General features: G+C 43.4%; 1 long non-coding RNA gene across 2 annotated transcripts in view; it reads left to right on the top strand.

The window, feature by feature from the left end:
• The window catches only part of LOC106729098, a 407792-nt gene that overhangs the window by 212920 nt on the left and 180024 nt on the right, over nucleotides 1-14848 (top strand). For both annotated transcript variants that reach the window (XR_004322440.1, XR_001365377.2), the window contains exon 2: nucleotides 10640-10683. This is a non-coding gene — a long non-coding RNA (uncharacterized LOC106729098). The remainder of the gene's footprint in view (nucleotides 1-10639; nucleotides 10684-14848) is intronic.

The raw sequence follows: 14848 nt of genomic DNA, 5'->3' as shown, positions 1-14848 counted from the left end.
GTGGTGGGGACAGTGTGAGCTTTGGTGTCAGGCAGACCTGGGCTTGGACCTGGGCTTGGACCTTAGTGACTTTCTGTGTGACTCTGAGGGAATAAGCCTTAGTTTCATATTAGAATATGGAAATATTAACAGGAACCTCCTGGAGTCATGGCAGTCTGTTCCATGGGTGGCCCCTTGTGAACTGTATCTCCTGGTACCCACACACTTTGGGCTGTGTTTATGGGTTATTTTAACCAACAGAACATGATAGGACTTCCAAGAGCACTAAAGTGTAAACTGCTAGTTTTTCTAAAACTGTGATTCCCAACAGGAGCTTGTTTTGCTCCCCAAGGGCAATGTCTAGAGACACTTTTTATTGTCCCAACTTGAGGAGAGCTACTGGCCTCGAGTGAGTGGAGACCAGGGATGGTGCTGAACGTTGTGCAGTGCACAGGACAGGTGTCAGCCACCCTGCTCCCCAAAAAGAATTATCCAACCCCAACCGTCAAGAGTGCCAAGGCTGAGAAACCCTCCCCTTTAAGGCTTAGATAGGGAACTGTCCCTGAGTCTCCACGTAAGAAAACGAGTTGCCTTGCTGGAAAGCCCATACAGAGAGGTCACCTGGAATTGATGAGGCCACATCGAGAAGAAGTCCTTGGACTCCCTGGAGAGAGCAAGAGGAACCCAGCTGCCACAGCTTTTCCGGCAGCAGAATACAACCCAGGGAGTGATCACCAGCAAGACCGGCAGAAGAACTGCTCAGCTGAGCCCAGCCCAGTTTGCAGATTCGTGAGCAAAATAGACATTATCTGTTGCTGTTTGTGTTAGGCGAAGCTTTGGGACGGTTGTACATCGGTAGATAAGTAAAATGATAGCATACATAATTGGAACCTGTAGCGTCTCAACCAACGTCAGCTTCCTTTGGCGGGGGATGCTGTGACACAGCACCCAGATTCCCTTCTCGGGACTCAGCTCTCCCCGCCTCACCCCGTCAGCTGCTGGTGGTATTGGTGGCTGACAGTGCGCAGCTGAGTGCCTCTGCAGGCTTTGCCTCCTGCTGAAGAGTTGCCTCACCCAAGCTCAGAACACCTTCCCTGGGGCAGCCCGCATCAGATGTGCAGGGAGAAAGTCCTGGACCCTGTGCCTTAGAGCAGGACAGCAATGAAGGGTCATCTCAGCACTACTGCTCCCGGGGGCCACCTCTGACACTGACTGCCCGGCCCCTCCCACGGCCAGCTCCAGCCTCCAGCTGCTTCCACCTCCTCCTGGTCTTGCTCTTGAGGCAGCTGCCCCAAGAATCCCCCGAATGCAGTTCTCTGTCTGAGTCTCTTTCCCAGAAACCTCACTTGGAAGACCCTTTTTCTCCTTGTCTTCCTCCCAGCTAGAAGTTTTTGCCTGAAAACCTTCAGGACACAAGGTTGATCTGGCCAAGGGCACTGTCCTTGCATGCTGATCCAGCCATGGGCCCTGCCCCATCTCTGGCTCTTGAGTCTCTGTTCACTTTCCATTGTCTCAACAATAAAGAAAGAAGCAAAAAGCCTTGCCCTGAATGCAAAGAGAGATTCAGAAGTTTAACTGTAACTCTGGGAAGCTTATAAATAGCACAGAAACACAGGAAAACATATTAATCTCCACCAGAAATGCAAGAAGTGCAAATTAAATCCACCTTGAGGTACCATTTTACACTGACTAAATTAGCAGAACAAAGTAAAAATAAATTGAAATACACATTGCTGGTGACATTATGGTGAATATTGGGTCCTCTTAATCTGCCAGTTTAAATATAAATTTCTCCACACCCGGAGGAAGGAATATGGCAATGCACAGTGGAAACTGTAAATACACCCTGCCCTCTGGCCCGTTAATAAGAATGTAGCTGAATAAATTTAAGAGAGGCTTGGGGATTTATTTCTGATCTCTTACATTTCACCAGGCTGAGAAATGAATGTAGTGTAAATAAATATGTACTGGATAACAAGAGGCTGGAACACAGAATTGGAAGATTGGGAGATACATATTATATAGGAAGAGAAGACTAGTGTTGAGTATGTGGCATTGTTTTTCAGTGTGTGATCTTCTATACACCAACACCCAAATTTCCTGGGGTGTTATTAAAAGGTGCAGTTTTGAGCCTGACCCCAAATCTGGAGAAGCAGGGTTTATGTGGGTTGGGCCCAGGGACCCGTATTTTAAGTAAATTTTCCAGGTGTCCTTGTGCCTCCCCAGTGTGACAGTTTTAGATTGAAACTGTCCCTTTCTGCCCTTTTGAGGGGGATAGAATCAGGAGGGACATGATCTTTTTCAAATTTGCTGTAGCTATTTTGTTATGTTTTCACTATTGTTAAGAGGAAAAAAAATGTAATTTTCCTTGCGCACTCTGGAGAAAAGTCACTTTAATTATAGGCGTCTTAATAGTCCCTCATTAAGGTGCGAAGCTTCACCTTATCCAGGGGGATAGGTTAAGTATCAAGAGAGAAAAGTCTTGTGCTAAGAAAAGGGCATTCTTATCATTATTAATCTTCCTGGTAATAGGTATTTATGATATATTTAAGAAACTTCCATTATTAACTGTCCCAAGTCCCCTTGGGTTCCGTGTCAAGCACACTTTTGGCTCCCAGCTTGGGAGGTTGGGAGGCCTGAAATGTGGCTGGAGCTCTGTCACTGGGTTTAGGGAGGGCTGTTCTGAAGGTTGAAACAGAGACATTAAGTCCCAAAGCTTAAAAATCATGTGCCCTTCAATCTGGAGAGAGGAACTCCACCTGTGAGGCAGGCACCCTGCACAGTGGGGCTGGGAGACAGCCTGAAACATTAGATTTGATGAAGTCACTCCCTCCTTACCTTGTGGAGTCATTAGCACAACTGAGATAGCATCAGCAAACGAATGTATATTTCTGTCTCAAGACCTTGTTTCAATGACTGTTTAACGAACTATGTGCTAACCTAGCAGACTTTCAGAAATTCAACAAAAATTGTTCTGGCTTCGTCAGAGACATCTTTAAGTTCTCTACCAGAGGGATGTTAGTCAGGGAGAGTTTTCAAAGGTGAGCCCTCAATGCGTTTATGTTCCCCTTACATCCAGGCCACTTATTTATTGGAAGGAGGGAGAGAGGATTAGAAATGCTCACGTGTACGTGTACAAGCACACACACAAAAGTGCACAGACGCCAGCCATGAAAAAGCCTCAAAAGGGCAAATGGTGAATACAGTCAAGAAATAGTATGAGGCTGTGGAAGGCAAATACTGGTGGTGATGAAGTCGGATGAGAGAGGCAGACACTGCCCTTTGCATCAGAAAAGGAAACAAATGTCTGTCCTTGGTTTTATGTGAGCTGAGACCAGGTCACTGGGGAGCCAAGTGGCCATAGGGACTTTGACTTCAAATGAAGTCGTGCAAACCTTGGTGTCCAGAGAAGTCTCAAAGGTTTTGCCTCTCCTAACAAAATAAATTGTGATTCTAAAAGATCATTGCAATTAAGATGGATTCCTGTGATTGAAATTTCACCAAGTGGATGAAGAATAAGAGTGGATGGAAAAGGGCATTCCATTCGATCTCTTTATTTTCTTCAAATCTTGCCCCACTTATATGAACAGTTCAGCAGAGCATCAAGAGCTGCTAGCTGAGATAACCAGGGTTAGATGGCCTAACTAAAATCACAATTTTACTTTGCATTTCATGAGTATTTTCTGAATCTCTGGGAAGACGTGTGTCTTGCAATTTAGACCACGGGTCTCATAAGGGAGACCCTGCTACCCATCGGGAAAAAACCAAAAATAAAATGACAGTAATCCGATGACAGCAGTGCTAAACTCTTCAGGTCGGTTAGCTCTGAGTCCATGCATGTACATCTTTCTTTCCTTTTCCTGAAAGAATTCAAGATTACCTATAAGTTTAGATTACTATGATATAGTATTTTGAAAACATGAAAATCTAACTGAATGTTAACATCAGTTAAAACTAGGAGGCTATTAGGATCATTTCTTGAATTTGTTTTTGTATTTAGCTGTATGCTTGAAATATGTTCTTTCTAAAAGCAAACACATAAGCAGAATAATTGTCTGGATCAGGAAATATATAAATATATTGTAGTGTGTGTGTGTGTGTGTGTGTGTGTGTGTGTGTGTGTGTGTGTACGTATCTCACAGGTAGTAGGCAGAGAGGGTGTGTTATTTTGTAGGGATCAGCAAAATTTTTTTGCAGAGGGCCAGCTAGTACATATTTTCAGCTTGGTGGTCGATGCTGTGGTCTCTGTTGCATCTGCTCAACTCTGCCATTATAGCGTAAAAGCATCCGTGGACAGTACGTTAACAACTGGATGTGGCTGGTTCCAACCAAACTTTATTTACAAAAACCGATGGTGGGCCAGAATTGATTGTAGTTTGCCAGTCCCTGCTTTAGAGAGTAGACCAGGTGTAATGGGTATCATTGGAACTGTCTTTTCACAGTCATCCTTTTACTTAAGGACAACCCAAGGACCAGAGAGGTGAAGTGACTTACCCAGACACACTGCAAAGGCAGAATCAGAACCAGTTTTCCATGGTGTTCTAACACCATGTAACACAGAGTGGAAGCCAAAATGGTAGCTTTCTCCACAGGTGGAGTGGAGGGGGCTGGAGGAGAGAGTGGAGGGGCAGAGCAGAGAGTGACAGTGTGTGCGGTGATGCCCCCCACGCCCCCAGTCTTCTTCCTGATGATCACTGGGGCTTTTCTGTGTTTTACTCATGTTTTCTTATTTGCTTGATTTTAACGGTGGAAGAACCACCACGCAGGGAGCCTTGGACCTGCTGTCTGTGTAGCTCTGTGGCCTTGAAGCAAGTCACTGCCCCTCTCTGGGCTTCGTTTTCTTTAATCTGTAAAACGAGGGGCTTGTCTTGATGGCTTCAAATTCCCATCCTGTTCTTGAGTTTCCTGATTCTTCAAGTAATTCCTTCCTGTTAGCATCTCCCCTGTCAATCTGCGATGATTCGCGAGTTGGCCGAAACCCGCTGAGGCCTTGGGTGCAGAGAGGTCCTAACTTGTAGCCCCAGCTGGGTGTCACCCAGCTCCGTGTTTCTGGGCTCACCTGGCAGACTCACTGGCTTCAGAGCATCCCAGGAACCCTGATGACCTCATTGCTTCTTGGGCCCAGAGTTGATTACCATAATAAAGGTACCCACCTGCTCACAAAGCCTTTCTGCTCTTGGCTCTGAACTGCTGAGCTGGGCGTTTTACCAACTCAGTAGTCTTGCTTATAGATTTATCTATCCCTTTAGACTCCACTTTTCTCTGAACAACTTCCCAGTAAGCAGTTTTATAACAAGCTGTGCCCTGGTTTCGGGGTACGCTAGGCCAGGCAAGATGAAGCCCTCTTGCAGACTTGTTCAGGTGAGTGTGTTATTGCCACTCGCCTGTATATTTTTGCCAAGGACTCAAATTACCCTCTTTCCACGCCGGGGCTTCCATCCACTTCAGTTAAATTTTAGTTAAATTCTGGTTAAATTTTCTTCCTAGAAAAATATGGTGTAGGAAACAGAGTGGTGGACTGAGTCTAGAGACCTGGGCTCAAATCCCAGTGGCATCACAACCTAGATGGAGGCCCTTGGGCAAGCTCTCTAAGCTCTCCCAGCTGCCCAGGCGCTGAGCATGACTAAATGCTCTCTAGCTGATTCTAATCAGCAACCAGGCTCAAGAACCACAGGTTGAAAAGTCTAAATGATAGCACTCATATGAAAGCAGCTTTCAAGAGGGCCTTATCAATGTGTGGTACTGTTATTTTTGTTGTTTATTTCTCTTTAAAAGAGAGATACCAAAATCCTACAAAAATAAATCCCCAAGAGAAAGAAAATGAATAAGTGAATAAAATCAGGCAGTGAGATATTGTGATTCATAGTAAGAAATATCTAGTTGGACTTCATTCTGTTTCTCGCTCAAAGCTCCCCAAACGCTTGGAAGTTCCTGAGCCTTGAGTGGGAGCATCTCTCTTGTCCTTTGTTCTGGAAATGGCTACAGAGTCATAAAGGTGAAATGGGTATGTTGTTACTCATAACAGTCCCCTTTCCACCACAACTGGGTTTTGTTAATGAGCTGAATTTAGCAAATCCCTTAAAGGTGAGGGGAGATGATTGACAACTCGAAGCTAAGTTGCCAAGAGAGCCAACCTTGTGATTCAAGGGTTGGAACTTCTAGTTCCACCCTTGAACTCCTGGGAGTGGAGACACACTGGAGACTGAATGTAGTCACCCATGGCCAATAATTTAATCAGTAATGCCTGTGTAATGAAGCCTCCATGAAAACTAAAACGACGGGCTTGGAGAGCTTCTGGCTGGTGAACGGGTTGAGATTCTGGGAGGATGACAGGATGGAGAGGGCATGGAAGCTCAGTTCCTCTTCCCACGTACCTTGCCCTCTGCCTGTCTTCTATCTGGCTTTTCCTGAGTTACATCTTTTATCTAATAAGCGAAGTTTTCTCTGAGTCCTGTGAGCTGCTGTAGCACATTAACCACACCCCAGGAGGGGGTCACTGGAATCTCCACCCCGAGCCAGTGAGTCAGAAGAACAGATGACAACTTGGACTTGTGCCTGTCACCTGAGGGTGATGGAGGGGTGCGAGGTGTCTTGTAGGACTGAGCCCTTGACCTGTGAGAGCTGACACTATTTCCAGGTCGAGAGGGTTGGAATTGAGTTAAATTGTAGGACACCCAGCTGGTGTTGGGGAATTGGTCTCAGAATCTTTTCTTTGAGATCTACAACCTTTCTAGATTAAAATTAGGGTCAAGTAATTTAACCACCCAACAGCCCCATGGGACTGGGTTAAATGTGCTGCCAATGTGTTTAGTCCAGTGGAAACTCAGAGAGATGAGGCTGGTGGCCTCATTTTTCAGCGAAGCAATTAAAGCGTGGAAAGGCAAATCATTGTATGGAAGTTCCCATACCTGGGAGTGGAGGTGATGGCAGCAAACATCAGAGTCAAGGGCTCTTTGTGTGAGATCTTAGCTGCTTCCTGATCCTACCAGATAGAGCTTAAAACCCCATCATTTCAAATTGTTGACAGCAAACGAATAACACTAATGATGGCAGCAGTATCCCATTAACATCTTATGTGTTGTCAGCTCTTCAAGGTGCTTTCATGAGTTTTGTATTTTAGAGTCATGGCATTGAAATCACAACCTCAGATGGCTACTCTGGGGCCGTCCTGAATTTAAAGAGAGGTCAAGTTGTGACAGTCTTAATGGGAAATATCCCAGGGAATGAGTGTTATGAACACACAGTAAGTAAGTTCTCAGGCTGTCTCCTGATTACCCTGCACAGTGCTAAGGAGGAGGCTGAGTCAGTGACTGCTCGAGACCCCACCAGGGGAAACGTAAATTTACCACATGACCCAGCAAATCCACTCCTGGGTGCCTCCCCAGGAGAAATGAAAACATTTCCACACAGACTTGTACACAAAAGTTCGTAGCAGTGGTATTCATTATTGCCAAAAGGTGAAAATGGCACAAATGTCTGTCCACAGGTGAATAGGTAAACAAAATGTGTACTACCCACACAGTGGAATATTACGTAGTCACGGCCAGGAATGAAGTCCTGATACACGCACAGCATGGACAAATCCAAAAAAGAAGTTATGCTGATTGGAAGCATCCAAATGCAGAGAACTGCGTAATATATCTTTCCCTTTATACAAAATGCCCAGAAAAGGCACATCTATACAGACAGACAGCCAGTCAGCGGTTGCGCAGGGCCAGGAGGTGGAAATAGGAATCTTTACAAGTGAGCACAAGTATCTTCTTGAACTGATAGAAATGTTCTAAGATGGAATTGTGGTTGTGGTTGCACCCTCTGTGAGCTAACTAGGAAATAGCTCACTGAATTGCACACTTGAAGTGGGTAAACCACTATGATGTAGACGTTTTACCCGACTGAAATTTCTCAGGAGCCCATCAGGAGTATAACAGCAAAGGTGATGTGGTGCAGAATTTGACATCACTTTTTCTCACCAAGACTTTTTGGCAGAAGGTCAGAGGAGACCTAGCCCATAGGGAGTTTCCCTGGAAAGTAGATTCAAGAATCATGTTCAAACCAATATCTAGTCTATAAATTTCTATGAAGAAAGTGATCTTCCCACGAACAAGAAGGCTCATGTTGCCTCTCAGGGCTTCCGACTCTCTGCATTGAATGTCTGGGAAGTTGTCGGTCAACAGGAGCCCCCTTTCGGCGTTCTGGGTAAGGAAGACGATCTCAGGGTGATGGATGGTGTCAACGATGCTTCACAACAGCCACTCAAGAGGCCTGTGAACTGAACCAGCCACCTCCTGGAGATGCCATTTATGGACCAGTTTGCTAATGTTCCCCAGATGCAGTGACCCTCTGCCTGGGCACTGCAGGTCAGTCATTGTCAAGTCTGTTCCTGTCTTCCCCCCTCTGCCATGTTCCATTCACATAACTCTCTTTCTGTTTCAACAGTCTTTCCCCAGCCAGGACGCCATGCCACATTTGGGTTTCTTCATTCTTCTTTATGAGGCTGTGACAGATCTGACTTCTGGACACTCTGGTGTGAGCGTGCTCACCACCTTCCTGAGAGTAAGACGGGACTGTACACGGCCAGTGCTCCTAGCACCTCTCAAAGGCCCTTTCCAGATCCTGGAGATGCCTGCCACTGCTGTGGACAAGGCTGAGCACTCAACTAGCTGAGTTCACTGGCTTGAACTTCATGAACTTCCTGTTCTCTTAATGCAAATTCAACAACAACTGCCTGTTCTCAAAGTGGTGCTAGTATTGGAGTGTTCTGCATTCTTGCTTCACAGTGAAACCCAAATCCTTCCAGCTTACTCCTGCTGGGGCCTGATGGAATTGGATACAAAGACCAGGATAGAAATGGGCCATCCGTGTGCTCCAGGCATCTCCATACTGTGTCCTGAGAAAGTGGGCAGTTGTGAGAGGGCCGGCCTAACACGTGAATGTCACATCAGCTCTGCGCCTCTCATCCCCATGAACTACAGTAACTCACACTAGAATACTTTGTTTTTAATATTCTTTTTAATTGAAGTATTGTCAGTTTACAATGTTGTGTCAATTTCTGGTGTACAGCATAATGTTTTAGTCATACATGTACATACATATATTCCTTTTCATATTCTTTTTCACTATAGTTACTACACGATATTGAATATAGCTCCCTGTGCTATACAGCAGAAACCTGTTGTTTATCTATTTTGTATATAGTAATTAGTATGTGTAAATCTCAAACTCCCATTTTATCCTTCCCCACCCCCATTCCACCCTGGTAACCATAAGTTTATTGTCTATGTCTGTGAGTCTGTTTTTGTTTTGTAAGTAAGTTCATTTATGTCTTTTTTAAAAACTCCACATATAAGCAGTCTCATATGGTATTTTTCTTTCTCTTTCTGGCTTACTTCACTTAGAATGATGATCTTCAGGTCCATCTATGTTGCAGCAAATGCGTTATTTTATTCTTTTTATGGCTGAGTAGTATTCCATTGTATGAATACATCACAACTTCTGTATCCAGTCCTCTATCGATGGACATCTAGGTTGTTTCCGTGTTTTGGCTGTTGTAGATTCAGACCAGAATGCTTAAAACACCCACGGTCTGTCTATGATACCAGCCTATTTTAAATTAAACATGAAGCTACCCAGTTGCTCCTCAGTGCCATCATTCTCCTTTATTCTCAACTTAAAATTTTCCTGAGATTTAATTCTGACTCTCAAGCCCAAACATGTCTTCCAGCTAAAACCTATGTGAATGTATCTTTCCCAAACTTTCCTTCTAACCTTGCCCTTGACTCAAGATGTGACCCTGTTTCCAACCCCACTGGAAGCATCCTTCGTCCAATTCTCCATCCAATTGCTTTCCCAGTTCTGTTTCCTATCATCCCAGACAATGAGCATGCCAACTGGAAGAGGGCCCTCCCATGCCAGGTAACCCAGCAGAAGTGGATAAGCTCATTTACAGCCAGGACGTGTATATCGTTCCATCTAAAGAGGAAGGATGCAGATGGTCCCTTCTCTGCCCATCCACTGGGTTGCATGCACATAGACCCTGCTGTCACAGACCCCCTCCAGTTGGGATATTTGGAAATTCCCAGTCATAGAAAGCTTCTGTTTGCACTCTTCAGTGACAAGACTAGAGCTTATAAACGTAACTGCTGAAAAACCGAGCACATGAAAGAAAGGAGTGTTTAACCGATCACTTGGCTTCTCACAGCCCGACATACTGGTTCAGCTTCTACCCAGCAGTTTTGATTCCTGCCCCAATACTCTGAGGCCTATTAGATGGCTGACAGCTTCTGGCCTCCACGGCCAGAATTCAAACAGGGAGAGATGTTGTTTCATAGCAATTAACAGTGATGCTTGGAAGAGGTGGCAACAAGCTGAAAAAAATTAATTGAAAATGTAACCTTCAAATAAAAATACATAGACCTTAGGCTTCCATTTGTAAGCAGCTTATGCTGTCTGCACATTCAGTTGTATTATTTAAGTATTTTCTACACCATTTCTGATTAATACAGCAATGCTATTTTCCAGTCCAGTCTCCTTAATAAATATATGTGTCAAATATCTGCTTCCTCCCCTGAATGCAAAGGCTTTTAATTCCCCTTGTTTGCATGTGCTAACTGGTTGTGTAACGAGATTAACAGCTCTGTCTTTTTTTTTTTTTTTCCTGCAGATTTTATAAGAAAAGCCAGTGGGCTCCCAGACAGAGTTAAAAAGGTACCTTCTTTAATTTTGCATATTGTTAGCTACAATCCGGTTGCTAATGTTTGTTTTATTTCCATCTGTCAAAAGCAATGCCAAAGTACGTTGTGTTTGCCTTGAGTTGGCTCAATTAATCCTCCGCTGGAAACAGTTCTGTCATTTCATGTTTGGTTAAGGCCCTGACTCAGGAGCAACCAAATGGGGGAGCTCATCTCTGCCAACGGCAGCCAGCGCACACTTGATACAACTTGCTGGGAAGGAGCCGTTTGACAAAGACAAAAGAGAAAGGGGAGGTAGCACCCTTATAGGAATGTTGATTTAGAGCCAGCCCTTCGCTCCTGTGGGTACAGAGAAGTGTGTCTTGGGCTTGTGACTGTAAACAGTTTCTGTGGAGCTAAAAGAACGCAGCTAATGGCTCACCCTGAGAGACTGACTCCGTAGGGTCTCAGTGTGGGGCAGCCCCGCCTGGAGTGCGGCTTCCATGTAACTCTGATGATGGTGTCTTAGTCTGCTAGGGCTGCCATTACAAAATAGCCCAGACTAGGGGGTTTAAACATTCATCTTCTCACAGTTCTGCAGGCTGGAAGTCCAACGTCAGGGTGTGAGCAGGGACAGTTTCTTCTGAGACCTCTCTCCTGGGTTTGGAGATATGGCCTGTGTCTTCACATGTGCTTCCCTCTGTGTGTGTCTTGTCTGTATCAGAATGTCCTCTTTTTTGTAAGGACCTCCATCATACTGGAAGGGTCCAAACATGATGACCTCATTTTAGCTTAATGACCTCTTTAAAGACTCTGTGTCCAAATATAGTCACATGCTGACATACTTGGGGTTGAGATGGCAGCATATGAATTTTGGAGGGCTGCAATTCAGTCCATAACAGATGGTAACCAAAAAATAAATAAATAAAAACACGAGGTAGAAGGTCAAGACCTTAGACCCAAACTATAAAGCAGCCACTCTGTAGCTTTCTTACTCTCTTGCCCTTTACTCTTTTTGCTTCTTCTTTATCTATCTCTGAATAAAAGCTATAGTCACCATCTCTATGCAGTAAGCATATTTTACAGAATATAGGCTTTTGAATTGGCATGCTCTGAGTCCAAATCCTGACCTGACCTCTTGTTAGCTGTATGACCAAGGGCAAGTCATTTAAATTCTGAGTCTCAGGTTCTTCTCCTTAAAATGGGGTTAATAACTAACCCTGCAGATTCTTTTTTATATAGACGATAAGGTACTCTATATAGAAGCCAATGGCACACCAGGGTTGGGGAAGTGGGAGTGGTCTGCCCTGAGTGCAGGTAATAGGGGGTGTGTTATGGGTAGAAAATTTAAAAGTGGTAACACAAGTGCCTTTTTAAACAAAGGTGATATAACACTCTTGCACCCCTGGGAAGATGCCACCCACTGCTGACCCATCCTCCCGTATCTGGACCAGGACAGCACTCTCTCTGTTTCTACCTGTTGCATATTAAATGCATGTGTCTACCCGCCCCGCCCCCATCCACACACTCCTGTATCTTGAATTTAGTCGTTCTCAGGACAGCTTAACCAAAGGTATTTCACATGACTGCACAACTTATTTTTTATTCATTTTACTCAGAAATTGGCAAACCTCAGAGCTAAATTATATATGATAGAGGAGAGTCATGACTTACTGTTGTTTCGAAAAGAGGCCTAGTAGCCTCTTGTTAGAGCCTTGCTCTTCCTCCCCTGGTATCTTCAGTTCCTCCATCCAGCTTCCAGGGCTGGGCCCTGCCAGAAGACCTCTTGCTGTGATTCAAGAATCAAAATACACACAAAATAACCACAAGAGAAGTGTGTGTGTCTGGGCCTGTGTATGGTTCCATATCCCTTTCTGAAGTGGTACCCGATCCCCTGGCATCTTTATATAAAGTAGCTACTTATATAATTGCTACACCGTATAAGTAACTATTTCATGTAAACAGAAGAACAGAGAGTTGGTTAGTCGTGCTAAAAAAAATAGCAACATAAAACAGAATTCTGAATGGTACATTTCTTTTTTTGGTGGATGACATCTGTCTTCATATAATATCGTAAACCCTTGGCATGAATCGTTAAACTTTTCCAGACAATATTTCTCGCTGGGATTTTACAAAGTAAGTTCCTCAGTCTAGATCTCAAAGGTGGAGGAAAAGGTTGGTAATGTGTACATTACATGGGGTATCATGCAGTTACTAAAATGATGGCTTTGATGTCCATTTAATAAAATGGAGCTATTTGATCATATCCTGTTAAGTGAACAAAAAGAAGCAGAATGCTAAGTAATATATATTTAAAACGCTTAACAACAAAAAGGAAATGCATCTAATGATGTTTAATAATATTGGAAACTTAGCACACTCACACAAGAATGCCTTTGGAAAGAGCCCATTTTTGTGAAGTGGGTGGCAGGTTTTGAATCTGCTCTGTGCACACTGGGTATCAGAATCTTAAACCTGCATCTCATCAGTTTTGGCCTGATTTGGATTTCTGTAATTAAAAGAACAGGTTGCATGGAATCTGTGGGTGAAGAGTGGGATCAGATCTAGGATTTAACCATGGCGATCCAAAGACGGGTTAGCATGGTTGAACCCAATCGAAAATGAAAACTTTACAGAGATTTCTAGATGGTTGGCTTACTTACAACTCATAACCTTTGAATATTACAAAGCAGGGCCTTAATAAGTCACAGATTTTTCTCAGTAATACATGGTAAAATCTCTAGCTTGTATTCACTAAGAAGATTGTCTGGTTTTGCTCAGCTGGCTCAGATGGCTCATTTTTGCCATCCGGATTCTCTTCCCACACCATTCTGGACACATTATAGATTTGCCTGAAGATAGCATTTCCATGGGTCAGGCCCATAATTATGAGCTGCAGAATTTCCTGGGTTTCTGTTACTAGAAATTGCTAATTTGGTAGGATGTGAACAACATAGTTATTATAAAATCATATTTGAAGAGTGTTCTGCTTGCCTCCAAGGTGCGCCCCCACGTGCACGTGCCTCATGCAGCCCCTGCTGATGCCTGCCCCCTCATCTGATTTCTCTTTGGGTGTAGAGCTATGGAGGGGTTTTGGTAGCAGCAATTATTTTTCAAAATGGGAAGATACAAATCATAAAAGGAATGTCCCAGCTGCAGGGCTGTAGATTCCATGCCTCTTCCTAAATGCCACGATTCTATCCACTAGGGTTGGGCTGGTGGGTCACTTCACACCCACAGCCACAGGGTTCCGCGTTGAACAAGAGGCCTGGAAGGAAACATATCGAAATGTTGATAGTGACTGCATTTGAGTCTTGGAATTATGGGAATATTTTCTGCCCTTGTTTAACAAAGATCCTTTCATAACTCTGATGAAAAAGAAAAAGGTTCTTTTTTAAGCTATAGTAGTCATGCTACTTTTTTATTATACATATATATTTTTATTGAAGTATAGTTAGTTTACAATGTGTCAATTTCTGGTGCACAGCATAATGCTTCAGTCATACATGAACATACATATATTTGTTTTCATGTTCTTTTTCACCATAAATTACTATAGGATATTGAATATACTTCCCTGTGCTATACAGTATGAACTTGTTTATCTATTTTATATGTAGCAGTTAGTGTCTTTAAAACTCGAGCTCCCAATTTAGTCCTTCCCACTCCCTTCCCCCTCTGGTAACCATAAGTTTGTTTTCTATGTCTGTGAGTCTATTTCTGTTTTGTAAATAAGTTCACTTGTCTTTTTTTTTTTTTAAGACTCCACATATAAGTGACATCATATGATTTTTTTTTTCTCTTTCTGGCTTAGTTCACTTAGAATGACAATCTCCAGGTCCTACGCTACTTTTTAATGTGCACACCAAACCTCATGATATCATGTGAGCTAATTCTGTTCATGTCAACACCTTTATCATCACACATGAGAAATTGAAATACCGAAATTTATAAAGAGGAATAACTGAACATTTCCATTAAAATCATTACCATATGCTGGATGCTGGTAGGAATAACTTTTTAATTTAAAAATTTAAAAAACTTATTTGCAAACCCAAATAAATAGAATAAATAGAAAGACATGGAGACTGTTGTCTGTGATATTAAAAAATAGATGGCTCTGGTTCATCCTAAGCTTTGTTTAATCACTCGTTTATTCATCCAGCATTTTCTATGGGGTTGGCCATTGGATTCACTGGTGT

The sequence above is a fragment of the Camelus ferus genome, chromosome 9 (genome assembly GCF_009834535.1).
Source record: "Camelus ferus isolate YT-003-E chromosome 9, BCGSAC_Cfer_1.0, whole genome shotgun sequence".
Lineage (NCBI taxonomy): Eukaryota > Metazoa > Chordata > Mammalia > Artiodactyla > Camelidae > Camelus > Camelus ferus.
The sequence above is the reverse complement of the archived record's forward strand: the minus strand, read 5'-3'. Positions and strand labels throughout refer to the sequence as shown.